Source organism: Nicotiana tabacum, chromosome 16 (genome assembly GCF_000715075.1).
Source record: "Nicotiana tabacum cultivar K326 chromosome 16, ASM71507v2, whole genome shotgun sequence".
NCBI lineage: Eukaryota > Viridiplantae > Streptophyta > Magnoliopsida > Solanales > Solanaceae > Nicotiana > Nicotiana tabacum.
In genome coordinates this window covers 150,141,416-150,159,265 of record NC_134095.1, presented here as the reverse complement: position 1 = coordinate 150,159,265, position 17,850 = coordinate 150,141,416, and positions in this window count along the sequence as shown.

The following is a 17,850-nucleotide window of genomic DNA, read 5'->3' as shown; positions in this document are numbered from 1 at the left end:
GCTGCTGGAAGCTCGAGGGCAATATCTGGCAATGTGACTCACATCGCCGCAAGTATAACAAGCCCTCGGCTGCTGAGAATAACGAAGTGGTGGTGCACTGATAGGTGCTGATGGTGAACTGAAGAGTTGCTGGTCAGAATACTGCGGCTGAGAACCACGACCACCTGGTGTACCATGAGAAGCCTGGAGAGCTGACTGAAAGGGCCTCAAGGGATGGCCTCTACCATAAGAATCCCTACCTCCAGACGAGGTACCACTGAATCTACCAGAATAACGGGGCCTCTTATCAGACCCATTACCACCTCCCTGAGAAAGTGCCATCTCTATACGGCGGGCACCATCTGCCACCTCCTGAAATAAAATCTCATTATCGGTACTCATGGCTATCTGAACACGGATCGGCTGAACCAACCCATCGACAAACCTCCGCACCCTCTCTCTCTCTCGGTGGGGAGTATCACAATGGCATGACGAGCGAGATCAATGAACCGGGTCTCATATTGGGTAACCATCGTAGGACCCTGTTGGAGACGCTCAAACTGCCTGCGAAGAGCATCTCGCTGAGTAACTGGAAGAAACTTCCCCAGAAATAACTCTGAAAACTGATCCCAGGTCAATGATGGCGACCCTACTAGCCTGGCTACACAGAAATCCCTCCACCAAGTCTTGGCGGATCCTACCAGGCAAAAAGTGGCGAAGTAGACCCCATTGGTCTCTAGAATGCCCATAGTCCGTAGAACCTCATGACAGCTGAATATGAAATCCTGAGCATCCTCTGAGGGAGTGCCACTATATGTAGTAGTGAAGAGCTTGGTGAAACGATCAAGCCTCCACAAAGCATCCGCGGACATAGCCGCACCATCACTGGACTGAGCCGCAATACCTGGCTGGGCTGCCACAGCTGGCTGAACTGCTGGAACCTGATCCTGAGGAGCTACCGGCTCTGGAGTACGAGTATCGGGAGTCTAAACTCCTCCCCCAGCCTGAGATGTGGCTGGAGCTACGGGAAGCAAACCCACTCTAGAAATGCTCTCCATAAAGCCTACCAGTCGAACGAAAGCGTCCTGAAGCACTGGAGTGGCTATGAAACCCTCTGGGAGCTGAGCTAGGCTCACTAGAACAGCTGGAGCTGGAACCCCTTCATCGTAGTCAACATGAGGCTCCACCTCTGGGACTGTCGCTCGGGGCTGAGCTCTGCCCCGGCCTCGGCCTCGCCCCTGCCCCTGATAGGAGCTGCTGCTGGGGCTCGGGCTGCTGCGCGGTAGAAGAGGAAGCACGTGTCCTCGCCATCTGCGAAAGAACAGAGTGGAAAGACAATCAGTACTTGAGAAACAGAATCGCACGACAAGAATGAACAAGGTGAAGTTTTCCTAACTCAGTAGCCTCTGCGGGATAAATACAGACGTCTCCGTACCGATCCCTCAGACTCTACTGAGCTTGTCCGTGAGTTGTGAGACCTAAGTAACCTAGTGCTCTGATACCAACTTGTCACGACCCGGATTTCCCACCATCGGGTGTCGTGATGGCACCTACTATCGGAGCTAGGCAAGCCAAATGTTTAAAACACCTTTCCTGCTTTCTTTCAACAATATAATAAGCGAGACAAAATCTAAGCGGCATACTTTAAATTTAAAACAACTTAAAACAAAAAGTGCGGAAGTTTGAACCAAAATGCTACCCAGAGTTTGGTGTCACTAGCTCACGGACTACTACAGAATGCTACAAACAATGTCTGAAAGGAAAATACATCATGTTTGTCTTATACAAGATAAACAAACGAAAAACATGGAAAGGGACTTCGGCCTGTAAACGCTAGCTAGGCTACCTCGAGAGTCCCTCGACTGAAGATAGCTCCCAAAAATTCCTACTGCTGCGGTCCGAAAGCTACTCCCTGATCTGTGCACAAAAATGCACAGAGTGCAGCATCAGTACAACCGACCCCATGTGCTGGTAAGTGTCTGGCCTAACCCTGGTGAAGTAGTGACGAGGCTAGACAGGACCTACCATAATTAACCTGTATAGATATATATAACAAGTGCAAGAAAACAATAACAAGATAATACAAAGTAAAGCTGGGAGGGGACATGCTATCGGGGAGTAACAGATAAAAATGAAATATCGGAAATAAACAGAAGAAACTTAGATTTCCATAAGATATGTGTATATTTATATATATAGTGGACGGCATGCCACACGATCCCATAATATTATATATAAGTGGACGGCGTGCCACACGATCCCATAATATCATATATAAGTGGACGACGTGCCACACGATCCCATAATATCATATATAAGTGGATGATGTGCCACACGATCCCATAATATCATATATATAAGTGGACGGCGCGACACACGATCCCAATTCATGTTTATCACATTGCACAATATGTCACCGGCAACGGAGGCCAATAACCAAGTGGACGGCGTGCCGCACGATCCCATAATATAGTATATAATATCTGACTTCATATAGTAGACCCCTTCAGGGGAGGATAACAACTCAATACCCTTAACCCGACAAGGGTACAGCTAACAGCCCAAAATATCCCGACAAGGGAGAGTATATATCAGTCTACACATCCTGGCAAGGGAGTACTCACAACACATTCTCTTTTTAAATCACTTCTTCCTTAACTAATACATTCATGTTCGAGCTAACGCTCCAAAAGTACACCAATCACAATTCTACCTCAATCGTTCACATTAAACGAAACTCATCAAGTAAACAAGGGGATTGTGTCACATTATTCGAATTAAAAGCAATTAAGACTTACGGTCATGCTAGACTCCGGTGCATAGATAACTGTCACCATGCCTATACACCGTACTCCACATTAGCAAGTAGCAAAACACTTACCTCAAATGCTCCAAACTCAACTCACGCTTCTAGAATAGCTTTACCTCTTGATTCCACCACCAATCCGCTCGAATCTAGTCATAAGTTACTTAATCACATTAATAATTACTAAATGAATCATTCCCAAAGCATGAAAATAGATTTTACAAGGCTTTTTCCCAAAAAGGTCAAAAATACCCCCGGACCTACGTGGTCGAGACTCGAGGTTCGGACCAAAACCCGGTTACCCATTCTTCCACGAATCCAAATATATGTTTTGTTTTGAAATCAGACCCCAAATTGAGGTCCAACTCCTTAATTTGTAGAAAACCCAGGTTCTATCCAAAACACTCAATTTCACCCATGAAAATCTTTGATTTGAATTTGAAATCATGTTAAAAGATATCAAGGAATAAAGAAATTAAGTTAGAAATCACTTACCAATCATTTTAGAGAAGAAAATGTGTTTGGAAAATCGCCTCTTAGGTTTTGGGTTTTTGAAAAGTGGAAAAATGACTGAAAATCCCGAATTTATATATATGCTGGGGGTTGGCGCGGACCGTGCAGAAATGCACTGTGGCCACGTGGCTGCCAGCGCGGACCGCACGGAAATGTACCGCGGCCGCACCGAGGGAGGGAAGAAGTGGGCTCTCTCTGAACCCACCCAGCGCGGACCGCACTAATTTGGTGCGCGGCCGCGCTGGTCGGCCTGGACACCACCCTCTGAACCCCACCACGCGGACCGCACGGAAATGGTCGCGGCCGCGCTGGGCCTGCAACATCTGACCTACATTTTTTTTAAAAGTTTAAGACCTCCTGGGCCCCACTCAAAACTCACCCGAGCCCTCGGGGCTCCAAACCAAACATGCACACAACCTTAAAAATATCTTACGCCAAAATAATATCATATACATAGGATCAAGCCTCAAAACACATGATTTTCCTTCAACTTTCATAAAACTCAATTTCTCCATCTTAAGTCCGAAACACGTCATATGACATCCGTTTTTAGCAAAACTTCACAGATAGTGCTTAAAACATATTTAAGACTCGTACCAGGTATCAGAACCAAAATACGAGCCCGATACCACAGTTTTCTGATCAATTTTCTTCTTCATTTTCCTTAATTAATTTCAGAAAACAATTTCACACAAAAATTCATTTCTCGGGCTTGGGACCTCGGAATTTAATTCCGGGCACACGCCCAAGTCACATATTTTCCTATGGACCCTCCGGGATCGTCGAATCACAGGTCCGTGTCCGTTTACCAAAATGTTGACCGAAGTCAATATTATGCATATTAATATCAAAATTCATCAAATTTCTCACAAAATTCATCAAATTTCTCACAAAATTTGCATATTTCAACATAAAAGCTTTCCGGCTTCGTGCCCGGACTGCGCACGCAATATCGAGGCAACTAAAAGCGAGGTTTTCAAGGCCTCGGAAGCACAGAACAAGGAAGAATTATGGTGATGACCCTTTGGGTGGTCACAGTGGCACACCTCAAATTCTAATTATTTAAATATTAACTAAGCGAAGGCAATGCATCTCAAGATTTTATTTGACACGGCCCCTCAATCCCAATTTTGGAAAGGGAATTTGGACTAAACTTCGGTGGGCCATAAACTATATTCTGTTTCAATATGGCACGCCTCGCTTCCAAACGTGTAAATTCTTTATTTGACACTAAGTGGATCTTAAACTATTAATGTTATTTAAGAAGGCACACCTCGATTAGAAAAGAGTTATTCTGAAATCACGTAAGTTTCGGCTGTTGCTTGTGCGGACATCGTTCATATGGGCTTTCAGGCCCTTGAGCCATGCCTATCGCGAACGAGACTGGCAGCAGCAGTCAAGTGGGAACTGGGCTCAAATTGGTCCCAGGAATGAATTGCACGCACTTACTCAGAAGTGGGCTTCGAGTCCAGGCCCAGGTGGGCTGCAGCGTGCTATATATTAAGTAACAATACTGATGGAGAGATCTGGGCTCCAGGATAAGCCCCAGGGTAAAAGATCATACGATATAGCCCAATGCCAAATCAGGCTTGAGCCAACACGTTGGTCAGAAATCATGTGCCTTTAATCATCTCCATAAAAGAAAACAACAAGGTGCAAAGAACTAAACTAATCTGAGAATTCTCAAGTTAAAAATTAAACCCTATATCTATTTGAAAGCCTTTGTGAATTCACTCATGTGCTTAGCAGGGCAAGGCAACAAATTGAAGTGACTAAGCTATTCAAAAAGCTAATGGATGGATATCAAAACACAAACCATATTTGCTAAGGAGGGTTAGTCATCAACTCATACATATCATCCTGATCCTAAGAGCATTCTTGAATCCAAACATCATTCAAAAGAAAATCACAGATTCAAGCCTTATAACTAAACACCATACTAATACATGAACAAAATATATAGAGTAAAGCTGAACTAAAAGACACATGGACCAAATACAACACATTCGACCAGTTATTCGACCATAGAAAGCTAGCTTTTGCCATTTTTCTTCAGTTTAGTTACATGGCTTCACATTTGCACTTCATATGTTAGTCAAGAGTCGATACATACCTAAGAATAAAAGAGAAACAAAAGAAGTTAATAAATCAGTAGCCAGCAACAGTAGAGAAGCAATGGAACAATGTTGAAATCAGCCAATTCAGCCCCAAAGAATTCAAGCTGAAACCACAACTATATAGTACTTCACGCGGACAAACTCAAACCAAACTTTCAAACCCAAGAATAAGGTGCAAAAATCCAAAAGACCCAATTTCAGTCGAACAAAAACCCAGCAGAAATCAAAACCAACAATAAAATCAGTCCAAAAGAAAAGAACCAATTCCCCAACTTAAGGCAGGGCCTTCATTACCCAAGTTCAAACCATTTTAAACCTCAAATAGAATCAGTCATTCTTCAGCAATAAAAAAAACTTCAAAGTTTTAAGCAGAATTTCAATGAAACAGTAATTTTCAGCTGTTTGTTTTTTTTTTCCCATAATTTTCTCTATTCATACCTTGGGTCTGCCTTGAAAGGCAAGAATAGAATACCTTTATAGGCAAGCAAAGTAGGGCATATCAGATTTCAGTTTTACCACTTAGGTCCTTTTTTAATTTCTGCTTTTTGCTTAAAAGTCCCTAAAATTTTGACTTGCTGCCCAAGTTAAACCATCCTACTCCTAAAATTCAATTAAAACCCCTACTAGAGGCTTCCCATTTTGTTATGAAAAGATTCCCCAACCTAGACTACCCAAACTACCCTTACAAACCTGAAATTTATATTGTACTCAAATGGGCTATGGGTCAAATTGACCCTGGGTTGAATCCATTAGACAACCAGCCCAAAACTGGACTGAAAGGTATAAACCTCCAGCCCAAACACAATTAAACAAATGTTTCTGAATTAACATGAAACAAACAGAAACAATTCGAGCCTCTTCTTTTTTCTTTATCCAATTATTGAAATAACATTATTGACTGTTGAAATAGATTATTTAAACCAACTAACTAAAAATAAAAAGCTTCTTTAAACTAATCATGCATAGGAAAAAAGGACGATTTTAAAATACTAAGAAGTCCAGAAGAAGAGGAAGAAATAGATGGCAATAAAAGAAGAAAAAAAATGAAACAAAAGTAAAGAAAACTAGGGAAATACCTAAAGGCACGGACAGACTTGGGACAGCTTAAAAGCCTCCATCCCTTTCTTGATAAGAACAGTCTTTAATCGGGTGTTTTCGTGTAAAAACACACGATTAAAGGCCATTATGGCCTAGAACCGTCAATAATCCTGTTGGATTTGGATTTGTGGAACTAGGGTTTTTCTCTGATTTGAGATTCGGACAGATCCGGGGAGATTCGAGGGAAAAGACTTCTGGATTCGACATGAGGGGGCCGTGGGGGTCTTAGGGTGTTAATTTGGGAGTGATTGGGAAAAGTCGAGTTTTTGGTCTAATCTTTTATCTAATATTCGAAACGAATCAGTGGGATTCGAAGGACACCGGTTAGGGATTTGAGAAGAGGAGATGAAGGGGGTCTTGGGGTGTAAGTTTGGTGGCGGTTCACGGTGGCGCCGCCGGCTTGGAGCGATGGAAAAAGGGGGCGGCGGGCTAGGGTTTATTGGTGAGTGTCTCAGGGGAGGGCTGAACGGGATGGAATGAAGGGAGGGGCGACGTTTGGACATATAAATATCCTCACCTCCCAAGTTCTGATCCATCCGATCAGATCAATTCAACGGTCCAGATGAACGGAGCTGAAACGACGTCGTTTGATTGAGGGGGAAAGCTGGACCGGGTTGGACACGAGTTTGGGATGATTTGAACGGGTAAGGGGAAAGGATTTTGGGCCTGCATATTTTAATTGAAGGCAGCCCAATATGTCTATATATTCTTTTATTTTCAAATCAAAACATTTTTTTTTCAACAATTCTTTTCTTTCTCTTTTTTTTTTCAAAACTAAATTAAAAATCAAATTAAATCCTAAAATCTAATTACCCCATTAAAACACTACTTAAACCCAAACAATAATTGTCATAATTAATTAAGAAAGTAAAAAAAAACTACTTGAAATTCAAAATTAAAATTAAAAGTGCAAAGTAAACTATATTATTTTTTTTTGATTTTTCCATTTTATGCAACAATAAATTTTATAATTAATCCTAAAATATAAAATTAAACCTAAATGCAAATGCAACATATTTTTGTATTTTTCACTAATTAAAATGCACCAACAAAAATGCCGACAATTAACAGAAAATGCCACGAAAATCCTCAAAATTGCAAACACTGAAAGAAATTATTTTGTGTTGAATTTATAGGAGCAATTCATGCAGGGCAAAAATCACGTGCTCACATCAAGCATGTCCGTGAGTCTTATATTATGATTGTTATGACTCCGTTATGTATCATCCATGCTTAATATGAAAATTTTCAATATGGAACAAGGATTGTGGAAGTATTCTTAGTAATTGAACATTGTAGAGAATTGGCTCAAGTTGAGAGTTTAGTTGTGAAGTAATTGTGGAAAAGAGAAGATATTTATGATATTGTATCCCTTGCCCGGATGTTATTGCTGTTGATATTGTTTCCCTTGCCATGATGTTATTTCTCATGATATTGTTTCCCTTGCCGGAATATTATTGTTATACTATTGTTCTCTTGCCAGGATTCTATTATGATTTTATTGATTCCCTTGCCCGTATTGCTTTGTGATTGTTGCTTGGGTAGGAAACAATGTAAAAGCATGAAGGGTGATGTCGTGCGTGATATTTGTGAGTGAGTGTTAATGCAGGAAGGGTGATGCTGTGCTAATATTGTAAATGTAAAAGCATGAAGGGTATGACGTGCCATGATATGAGTGGTAATGCACGAAGGATAATGTCGTGCCATGATTATGTGAGGTAAAAGAACCAAGGGTGATGCCGTGCCGAATATATTGATTCTTATTGTGAGAACGAGAGTAAAAGCACGAAGGGTAATGTCGTGCACTTGTTACTATCTTTCCTTATTCTTGCTCATAATTCATTTATGGTGTTCCTTATGCTTCTTTACTGAAATTCTGTTTGTACATGATATTACCCGCAGCTTGTTCCCCCTTCCCATCTTTAACTGCTAGTTTATGTTGTTATTATTTGTTGTATATGATATAACTGCACAGGTTTATTTGGTAGTCTTGTCCTAGCCTCGTCACTACTTCGACGAGGTTAGGCTTGACATTTACTAGCACATGGAGTTGGTTGTGTTGATACTACACTCTGCACTATATGCAGATCCCGGTGCTAGAGCTTTTGGACCACAGTGAGATTGCTGCCTTCAGTCCAGCGGCGGAAACCCGAGGTAGTCCTGCAGACGCCCGCTAGACTTGGCGTCCCCTTCTATCTTTCCATTATTTTTATGTATTTCAGAAACAAATTTGTATTTTTCATTCAGACCATTGTTTGTAGTATTCATAGATAGTTTGTGACATTGTGACACCAATTCTGGGTAGAGTTGTAGGTTGGATTCTATACTAGTATTTGGTTAAACTATTAGTTCTCGTCTTCCACATTTCTGTTTATTATAATTATTCCGCTGTTGATCACATATAAATTCGTAAATGCTAAAAGGTTAAGGAAAAAGGGTAATGAATCTATAATACTCGGGTTGCCTAGCTTTCATGAGTAGGTGTCATCAGGACTCCGAGAATGGAAAATACGGGTTATGACACTAGCTATCTTAGACAAAATCCTACTTGACTAGTCTCACAGAGGTATTAGTAAGGCAAGACTCATAATTGAGGAATTTCGCATTATCTTCTCTCATTGGCCAACAATATTTTGTGTTGAAAGGCCAAAACAAGGTTTTAATTTTGTTCACTGTTTAATACACACGACACTCATATAGCATGCCACGTGAAAATTTAAACTTTAAATTGGACCATGACTGGTTTGTTAAATCTCATGGGCAGACTTAAGCCTAAAAACAACGTTGAGGGTACTTCTGGTCCCAAAGGTTAACAGAGGGTATTTTGAGCCATTTTCAATAGGTTAGGAATATTTTTGGGCCTTTTTCGTTTAATTAATGAGGCTTCCTATTATGGACGTAATTCGAAATATTCGAATTAATACTACCATAATAAATTACGAATTATTCCACTAAAAATTCGTAACTGCACTCCTCGGTTCAATTTTGAAATTCTTCCATTAAACCTTATATAACTTCTCATGTTAAGATTCAGATACTAATCAAATAAATTAAATTACTGACAATTTAATTCATTGATTATTTCCTTTAGACTTTCGCTTAATTTATTTCATGTGACAGATACAAAATTCACCTGCGGTGTTTACACATGAAACCTTATAAGCTTTCATAAAGGTGTATCATCAATCTCTAGACCAAGACATGGATTCCTTCAACTAACTATTACTTCGCCAATGTATATTATCATTGTCCAATTTACCAGGCATATTGAACCACAAAAGAATATCGCCTTTCAATAAATCAAACAATACACAACTAATAATAATTATATCAATATTAAGAGTATAAGTACGTTTAATGGCTAGAGAGGTTATTTTATTAAGTCAGTATAAAATATTTATCTATACTTGGTCCGTTCAATAGATACAAAATGTACTAGCACAAGAAGTTGGGATTAAACCATTCCCATAATCAAGATAAATTATATTTAATCTTGTGCTACAATCATTCCTGATGGTTTGTCCAATTCCATCATTATATAATGAACATGATTTTTATACTTATAAGAATTGATGATTTAATCTTTTGCGTATAAGTTAAACTCTATACACTAAATCATCTACTATATAAGTAAAGGACACAAACGAATATATGATCTATTTAAAATTTTATTAAAATTGAATAAACAATTATTTTATAAAAATATTATATCCAAAGCAAAATCCATAATTAATAGTATATATCCCAACAATATGACTAGGAACGGATTTTGGGAGCATTGTACTTTCAATGCCGGACTTTTTCGCGAATTCATTTTGTCGTTCCAATATGGATATTAAATACTCCTACCTAATAAAAAAGCAAAACAAAGAAAACGAGGAAAATAACCATTGACTTGAGTCAACCATTATCTTCTCTCATTATTGGCCAACAATATTTTGTGCTTGTTATTTGTGGCTTGAATTATTTCCTTTATTTTTAGGAGACCATAGTCCCTGTAGGTTTAGGAAAACCCATTGTCCTAATAGAATTGGGAAAGGAAAACCTATAGTCCTTGTCAAATTGGGAAACCTTTCTCATATATGTTTGGGACCTTTTGGGATCTATATATAGAGATTGTAGTTGGGGATTCTATAGATTATATTGTGCTTCTTTTCTCATTCATAATGGAAAACTCTCTCTGCTATTGCCCCGAGGATTAGGCTTGGCCGAACCTCGTTAAATCCTTGTGTTGATTTTTCTTCTTTATTTGCTTTGTGTGTGATTGTGTGCTAGTTAACCCACAATATTCCGCAACAATTGGTATCAGAGCAAGGTTCGTGTTTCTACACATAATTTAGGGTTAAGATGTCTTCATCATCTTCAACAAAGTACGAAGTAGAGAAATTTGATGGAGGTTCTAGTTTCAGTCTATGGAAGATTAGGATGAAATCGTCCTTGGTGTTACAAGGATTATGGAATGCAATTGATGAGGATTTTTCTGAAGATATGAAAGAGACAAAGAAGGAAGACCTGAAGGAGAGGGCTTTGTGTGCGATCTTCATGAGCGTTACAGATAGCGTTCTTCGGGAAATTGCTGAAGAAACTTCTGCAACAACGGCATGGAAGAAGCTAGAAGATCTGTATTCTAAGAAATCGCTGACAAACCGCCTCTACCTGGAAAAGAGGTTATACAATCTCCGTATGAATGAAGGTACACCTGTTAAAACTCACCTTGATGAGTTTAATTCAATTATAATGGACCTGAAGAATGTGGATATCAAAATTGAGAGTGAGGATCATGCCTTGATTGTGTTATGTTCTTTACCACAGTCTTATGATACTTTTGCCGATACACTGCTATATGGGAAAGATAGCATTTCACTAGAAGATGTTAGTAATGCACTAAAATCTAAAGAGTTGAAAAAGAGCTTTCCGGACAACAGAATTGAGGGCGAGGGTCTTGTGATTAGAGGAAGAACACAACAAAGGAATTTAACAGAAAAAATTCAACCGCAAGATCAAGTCTAGAGCAAAGAAGCAAAACTGTTACGAGTGCGGGGAGAAAGATCACTACAAGAGAGATTGTCCTAAGCTGAAGGAGAAAAGAGGGAAGCAGAAAATAGATAATTCGGCAAATATTGTTGACACTGGCAATAATTCTAATGATAGTAATTATGTAGGGGAAGTTTGTGCTGTGAGTTCTAGTCATGGGCAAAATTCTTGGCTTCTTGATTCTAGTGCTACTTTCCACATGAGTCCACACAAGAATTGGTTTGCAACTTACAAACAAATGAGTGAGACTGTCTATATGGGAGATGATAATCCATTACCAGTAGAGGGGGTTGGTAACATCAAATTGAGAATGTTCAATGGAATCATCAGAAACATTGAGTGTTGGCATGTTCCTCGGATAAAGAGAAATTTGATTTCTCTTTCGACTTTGGATGATCAAGGGTATAAATTTCACTCTGAGAATGGAATACTTAAAGTGTGTAAAGGCTCCATGGTACTTATGAAGGGTAAACTACATTCTAAATTGTATCATCTTCAAGCCAGTGTAGTTGAAGGGGAAGCGACTGTATCTTCTGGGAAAAGTGATCTGAATCAGTCTCAGTTGTGGCACTTGCGACTTGGCCATATGAGTGATAATGGATTGTCTTTGTTGAGTAAGCAGAATTTGCTGAATGGGTACAAAAATCAAGCTTTGAATTTTTGTGAGCATTGTGTGTTTGGTAAACAGACAAGGATAAAGTTCATCAAGAAGGCCGAGCACAAGACCAGAGACAAGTTAGATTATATACATTCTGACTTGTGGGGTCCAAATAGAGTTCCCTCCAAGAGTGGTGCCAGGTATTTTATGCCTTTGATTACTGATTACTCAAGGATGGTGTGGGTGTATTTTCTGAAAACAAAAGATGAGGCATTTTCGACATTTGTTAAATGGAAGACGATGGTTGAGAGACAAACAGAAAGAAATGTTAAGCATCTTCGAATTGACAATGGGTTGGAATTTTGCAATTCTGAGTTCGATAATTTCTGTAGCAGGGAGGGCATAGTGAGACACCGCACTTGTGTCGGAACACCACAACAAAATGGTGTTGCAGAACGTATGAATAGAACGCTTGGTGATAGGGCACGAAGCATGCTTTCACACTCATGTGTTAGCAAAGTTTTTTGGGCTGAAGCAATCAATACAGCTTGTTATTTAGTCAATAGATCTCCATCCACAGCTATTTGAAACTCCTTTTGAGGTATGGTCCGGTTCGCTTGCTGATTATTCAAATTTAAAGATATTTGGTTGTCCTGCTTATGCTCATGTGAGGGATGGAAAACTTGAGCCGAGGGAAAATAAGTGCATATTTCTAGGGTATGCAACTGGAGTGAAAGGTTATAAGTTGTGGTGCACAGATCAAAAGACTCCAGGGCTAGTTATCAGTAGGGATGTAACATTCAATGAATCTGTCTCACTGGACTGTCAGAGGGAGAAGGCAATAGCAGAAATAGATCATGGTGTCAGTGACCGCATAGAGCTAGAAATTGAGTCTCCACTAGCTCAGCCCAGTAGTTCTAAAGTAGAGGAAGTGGAGGAGGTGCAAAATATTTATCAAGACGATAATGTTGATGCACCTGCGCAACAACAACCATATAGCATTGCAACAGGCAGGGAGAAGAGAGTGATCGACCGACCCCAAAGGTTTGCAAACGTAGTTGATGGGAATCTTCATTGGATATACGAATCTAGTGGGATTTGCTTTGGCAGTTGCAGAGACCGTTGATGCGTTTGAGTGTTATAGCTATCTAGAAACTATTCCGAGTATAAAACCAAATCGACGGATTAGTGCTATGAGTAAAGAGATTGAGTCTCTTAACAAGTTTAGGTGTTTTCTAGACTTGGTTGATGCGTGCGAAAATGGATAGAGCCCTTGCAAGGGGTGAGGGCAAGGTAGAGAGACGTTGTTCCTGTTGATGAAGAGAATTCAAGCTAAGGGGAAGATTTGTTATTTGTGGCTTGAATTATTTCCTTGTATTTTTAGGAAACCCACAGTCCCTATCGGTTTAGGAAAACCCATTGTCCTAATAGAATTGGGAAAGGAAAACCTATAGTCCTTGTCAAATTGGGAAACCTTTCTTATATATGTTTGGGACCTTTTGGGATCTATATATAGGGGTTGTAGTTGGAGATTCTATAGATTGTATTGTGCTACTTTTCTCATTCATAGTAGAAAACTCTTTCTGCTTTTGCCCCGAGGATTAGGCTTGGCCGAACCTCATTAAATCCTTGTGTTGATTTTTCTTCTCTATTTGCTTTGTGTGTGCTAGTTAACCCATGATATTCCGAAACAGTGCTAAAAGGCCAAAACAAGGTCTCACGCATATCATATATTTTCAATTATCTGTATTATATAATATGGATATTTGATTTGATTTCTCTTATAAATTTGTAGGCCAGCTCTCATCATTCAGGAGAAGCAAGAAAACCAACGAAACAAGAAACAACCAAACAAAAAAAGGTCACTTTTTTGCAATTTTCTCGTTATTATATGCTAAACATATAAAAAAATATATTCTTTGCAATTTAATGTCACGATCCAAATTTATCATGTCGTCATGGCGCCTATCGTGGTACTAGGCAAGCCGACACATTACCCAAAACTAATCAATATTTTTATTCTTAAGATAAAAGCAAAGCTATTTAACAATAAACCTTCATAAAGTGTTTAAATCAAAATAACAGTGCAGAAAGAAAGCCCGACAACGGGGTGTCACTAGTCATGAGCATCTACAAAGGACTGTCCGATAACACTAAGACATATACAGTCTGGAAAACAACTAATAACAATCTATAGGAAGATAGGAGGGAGAAGAGCAGATTGAGATCACCATGCAGCAACATTGCTAACTCCAACAGATCCGCGCTGGATGAGATCAACACTTACTAGCACGTCCAGCAATCCCTGGACCTGCACACAAGGTGCAAGGAGTAATGTGAGTACGCCAACTTAGTAAGTAATAAAAGTAAATAAAGACTGAGCAGTAGTGACGAGCAATAAAACATATACTGTTCATATCATGAAATCTTAGTAGAAAACAGCACGCTTTTGAAATCAGGGTTTTGAATCAACTCAGTTCATTTAAATCCAGTTTCAGTAAAACCGTCTAAAACATCTTTCCACAGTTTTCAAACGAAGTGATAAAATAATGAGTAAAAATGATGAAAACATAATCAACCCCTCGGGCAAAACTCACTCGTATACAGCCCCTTATGCAAATAAATCATAAACAGCCCCTCGGGCAAACATCGTTGTCACTCATATACAGCCTCTCGGGCATACCTCACAATCACTCGTAAACAGTCCCTCGGACAAAACATCATATCACTCACTCAGGGTACCCGCGCTCACTGGGGGTGTACAGACTCCGGAGGGGCTCTTACAGCCCAAGCGCTATAACAAGACACCTCGTGGCATAAATCAATCAGGCCCTCGACCTCATAACAAGCCACCTTGTGGCATAAATCAATCAGTCCCTCGGCCTCATAACAAACCACCTCGTGGCATAAATCAATCATGCCCTCGGCCTCACAAAATCATGAATCAGTAACAACATGCTACGTCGCGCAGCCCGATCCATAAATATCCTCACAAAACAGGCCCTCGGCCTCACTCAGTGATAAACCTCTCAAGCCACTCGAACTATCAGTAAAAGAATAGGGTACTCAGCCCAAAATAACATTTTATATGCATCAAAACGGAGTGATAAAGGCTGAGTTATGAAGTCAGTAAATATAGCATGACTAAGTATAGATTTTCAATCAAAACAGTGAAAGGATAATAAGAAAAGGTCCCTATGGTCCAAACAGCTCTGGCACAAGGCCCAAACATGGCATTCATCCCAATTTATCAAAATTCCTTCTAAATCACATAGTTGTTACGGGATGGACCATGTCACAATCCCCAACGGTGCACACCCACATGCCCGTCATCTAGCATGTACGTTACCTCAAAGTAGTGAAACAATATGAGATATGGGGTTTCATAATCTCAGGACTAGATTTACAATCGTTACTTACCTCAAACCTATCAAAATCGTACTCCGCGATTCCTTTGCCTCTCGAACTGACCTCCAAATGCCTCGAATCTAGCCATAAATAATTCGATACGATCAACACGAGCTAAGGGAATCAATCCCATAAGAAAATGATAAGCTTTAGGTCAAAAGTCAACTCAAAAGTCGGGCCCCGGGCCCACGTCTCGAAATCCGACCAAAGTCACAAAATCCAACAACTCATTCGAATACGAAGCTAACCATACTAGTTTTACTCAATTCTGAATTCGAATCGGCTTCCCAATACCAAAAGTTCATTTTATGAAACTCCAAAAAACTTCACCAAATTTCATCCCAAATCACTAATCAAATGATGAAATCAATGATATATTCATGATTATTAACCAAAATCGAGTTAGAATTACTTACCCCAATGATTTACTTAAAAAACTCCCAAAAATTTGCCTCAAACCGAGCTCGCAAAGTCCAATATGTAAAATAAAACCCTAAACCCCATTTATATAGTGCACTCTCTGATCTCCACTATGCGGTCCGCGAAAATCCAACCACCGCGGTTACGAAAAACTGGAGCGGTCCGCGCTTCTGGTGGCTTCACTAACAGGTCTTAGTATTTTGGCCATAACGTTTTCTACAGATGTCCAAATGATGATTTCTTTATCTTTCCGGAAACTAGACACGATGGGCTCCAATTTGCATATTTGAATCATCCCAAAATTCCTTGTAGATCCAAAGATATAGGCTTCCGAAGTCGGACTAGCGGATCTGTAGAACTTCCCTGGAGCGCCTCCATGACCAAATTTTCACTGTCTGCGCCCCCTCCTCAACGGTCCGCGAAATTTTTCCCAGGTCCGCGTTTTCAAGATACCAGAACCATGTTGGAGTTCCGGAAATGCCCGGACTCGCTCAAAACTCACCCAAAACACACCCGAGGCCCCCGGAACCTCAACCAAAGGCACCAACAAGTTATATATAATATACGCACTTAGTCGAACCCTCAGAACTCTCTAAACAACATCAAAATACCAAATTAACCTTGGATTCAAGCCTAAGAACTTCTAGACTTCCAAGTTCCGCAAACGATGCCGAAACATATCAAACCTCGTCCGAATAACCTCAAAATTTGTTCACACGTCACAAATGACACTACAAACCTACTCCAACTCTTTGAATTCCATTCCGACCGTGATATCAAAATTTCCACTACCAACCGAGATATACCAAATTTCTAATTTTGCCAATTCAAGCTTAATTCTACCACGGACCTCCAAATCATTCTGGATGCGCTCCCAAGTCAAAAATCACCTAACGGATCTAACCAAATCATAAAAATCCAAATCCGAGATCGAATACTAAAAAGTCAAAACTTGGTTAAACATTTCAAATTTAAAGCTTCAAGCTAATTGTTCTTCCAAATCTATTCCGATTATCCAGAAAACCAAAATCGATAATTTACATAAGTCATAATACATCATACAGGGCTAGTCATGCCCGAAAACTGGTGAACGAAGTGCAAATGCTCAAAACGACCAATCAGGGCTAACCCTTTTTTCAATTTATTTTTTTAATAAATATTCTCCTTATTTCAGTTACATCTACCTTTGTTCCACATTTTTCACTATTCTTCCTATTTTTTTAAACCTTTCTTCTTTATTTTTGACCTTCTTTTTCATTTTTTTAACATTTTTTCTGTCACGACCCTAAAATTGACCTGGTCATGATGGCACCTATCGTGAAACTAGGCCAACCGACATACACCCCAAATCCGACCAGTATTTCATAAAAGTCATTTTAAGCTATTAATTTAACAAAATATCATAACATAAGTCTAAATAACCAGTGCGAAAAATAACACAAGACTGACATCGGGGTGTCACCAGTAATGAGCAACTACAAGATCTGTCAAAGTACAAGAAAGGCTATCATAGTCCGGAAATAAAGTACTAAGAATAGTCTGAGTAAGGTAAGAAGGAGAAGTGTAGGGTTGCGAAGGCCAAGCAGCTACCTTGCCGACTCCGAAAACCTACTAGAAGAACGATCAATGCTCTCTATCAAGACCCGCAACTCCTGGATATGCATACAAGGTGCAGGGAGTAATGTGAGTATGCCAACTCAGTATGTAATAAATGTAAATGAATGTTGAGCAGTTTTCGCACCCCCTTTTTCTCGCAAAATCGGGTTTATGACATTTGGGAGGACAACTTGTTCCTTTTTAGGGAATTGGGTTTAAATTTGAAGAGTTGCCACCTAATGATTAAAGTGCATTAGGACACTAGGAATGATTTGTTTTGG